A 3,106-nucleotide genomic window follows, 5' to 3' on the forward strand; every position below is an offset into this window, starting at 1 on the left:
AGCAATGAAACTAGAGACAAAGCTTATAGAGTCAAATGTACCATAGTGTATTTATCTTTGTAGACTAAGGAGTTCTAAGTGTTGATAGAAAAGAATGGCTCAATCCAAGAGGGGGGGTGAATTGGATTCTATGACACTTTAAATTTTTTTAGAGTTTTTAGGATCTTTATTTCAATTTAAACTTTTCTAAAATAAATTTTCAAAGAAGTTCCTTAAAGACTTGTTAATGAAGAATGAATCCTATATGCTTTCTTGATTAATCATTAATGAGATTCAAAGGTAAGAACAATATGTAATACTTTGATTCAGTTCAAACCAATGTTGCACATGCAAACATGTTAATCAAGAACAATTTCTTCAATATACAACCAAGATATTACACAAAGTAAAAGATAAGGGTAAGAGAAGATTGCACAAGTCTTTTATCCTGGTTCAGCCACTCCACATGTGATCTACATCCAATCCTCAATCATAACCTGATCAAGATTTGTTCCACTATCTTAATGAAGAAGTTTTACAAGCATACCACACATGCATACACTCCTACATTCAAGATAATCACTTTCTTGACCCCAAGAAAGCACCCCTTGTAGAAACCCACTACAAAAATTCCTTACCACTTGAGAAACCTACTCAAGATTTACAAATATTCACAAAGAATTAAGGAACGAATTCACCTGGAATTCAGAACCAAATCTTAATCTTTTTCCTTTCAAGAATGTGATGATGATGATGATCTTTTCTCAAAGCATTTCAAAAATGTTTTTCTTCTATGTTTCACAAAGAAAACTCTCCAAGAATGTCACAAAGACTTCACAAACACGTTTTTCTATTTTTGATTCTCAATTCTATCTTGTTCTGAAGTTTCAAAATGTTCAAACTATTTATAAGTTTTTCAGAACCAGATAATCGATTATTTTAAAGAATAATCAATTATTTTGTTCTTCATGATTTCTGGAAATCAACCAAGAAAAATTTAATCAATTACTTTGCTGGATAATCAATTATTCCAGAGAGTGATTTCTGGGATAATCGATTATTTCACAAATAATTGATTATTGCAGCAAGGTATCCTTTTTACCTGTTGCTAGAATAATCGATTATATTTAATGATAATCGATTATTTTGAGTTAGTTTTCAAAACTTTATTTTAAGTCTCAAAATAACTTCTTAATCTTTCGAACTCATCATCATACTCACTCCTAATCAGATTAGATAAAGATTAGCTCATGCACAAAGCATACACACAAAAAATAAGCTCAACAAAACAATTTATAAGCTACTCCTATTACATAACATAATAGCCACATTTTTTCTTTGACTTTGTTTTTGACTTCTAAGTTGTTGATGTCCTTGGTCAGCTTTGTTCCACACTTTGTTATCATCAAAACCTTTTTAATCTTCAGAGGTGAGTTGATTCACCACTATGAATCTCAACAAGTGTAACTTAGGAACATGCACCTTAATGAGTGTATCAAATATTTGTATCCTCTCTGTGAGAGTAAACCAAACACTCAAACCAAATCATCTATCTATCAGTTTGAGCGAACCAGTACAAATTTTTTTGCACTATTTATCTATGTTTCAGACGCAATTTCATTTTGTCAATATATCATACTGCAAATTTCGTCCAATGCTTATTGTTCATTACAACTGTCTTCAGACGAAAAACACACTTGTTTAACTCATTATCTTAAGGAACATTTTTCATTTAAGAAACATTTTCCCTGTGCAGATGATAAACCTTCAGACGCAAAATCTTTTGTTAAACTAACTCTGCATAATTTTTCTAAGCAATCAAAATAATATTTTTACTAGACGAAAAAGAGTTTCTTTGTGAAAATGTTTTTAAAATTCCTTTGTTCACACACACATATTCAACCCCCCCTTTCTATGTGTCTTTTTTATCTAACTTCACTTCATAGCCAAAATTGGATTCGGAGGTTAGTTACGTGTAAGGAAGGTATTAGGTACCCCTACAACACCCTAAATTAATACCCTATGTCGAAATTAGCATAATAATAAATAATATTTTAAATATCTTATCCCCTTTTATTATTTAATATTATTTACATGATGAAAAATACTTATTATCTACATGATTATTTATTAGTATAAAAAAATTATAAATAAAATAATAAATAAAGAAATAAAATAATAAAAAGAATAATAAATAAATAATTAAAAAGAATAAATAAAAGAGAAGAATTTAGAACCTCTAAAGCAAGTCTTTTATAAGGGAATCTTTCCAAATGCGTGCGGGGCGCATTTTGGTAGCCCTTCGCTCTACAAAAACTTCACTATCACTCAAAGGTTTATATAGAGAAGAGGGAAGCTATGCAGCTTTTTTTTATAATCCCTTGGCTAAAGGGTTTCTTATATAGCCAACTAGGAGACAAAAGCATAAGAGAGCTATCCGATGTGGGACTAAATTTTATAAAAATACCATCTTTTCATAGGCACCATGCAGGACTTCTAGAGAATTCGTTAACCGTCGGATCGTGCTGGATATTTTATGGTATTTGCACTTGTTTAAAATAACAACTGTACACAAATCCTTGCAGTCAACAGTTCCCTTTATACCCAAGGGCATGAGAGCGTAAACATAGAGAGTGGTTGACGTAAGACCAGCCCAAGAACAACCTCAGAGCCTGCAAGCCAATCAGAAATCACATTCAAGGTGATAACAAGTTACTCTAGCCTAAAATACTACGATAGACCTTAAAGTTTGCTAAATAACAATGACAAATGGTATTGGGTCCCTATAATGGGGCACCTTGGGAGCCATTAAAGAGCAGCAAGGACAATTAGAATCGTCCTATACAATATACTTTTCTTGACAGGAACCACAGACCATGGATTTGAACGTAACTATTCGCGGGTGTATGTTATTCAAAAATGTGTGTGTGCATTTGCTTGTTTAGATTCTTTTTTTTTTTGTTTTAACAGGAACGAGTTGGATTTTAAGCAAATAACAGATAATAAAAATAAAGAAATTAATACCCTTTTGTACATTCTTATTCATCATTTTATTAACATCATATAGGTAGTTTCTTTTTTTTTTTTGAAAAAAATTGATGAATAAAAATCCCTATCTTTACCATAT

The sequence above is a fragment of the Cajanus cajan genome, chromosome 5 (genome assembly GCF_000230855.2).
Source record: "Cajanus cajan strain Asha chromosome 5, NIPB_CcT2T_4, whole genome shotgun sequence".
Taxonomy (NCBI): Eukaryota; Viridiplantae; Streptophyta; class Magnoliopsida; order Fabales; family Fabaceae; genus Cajanus; species Cajanus cajan.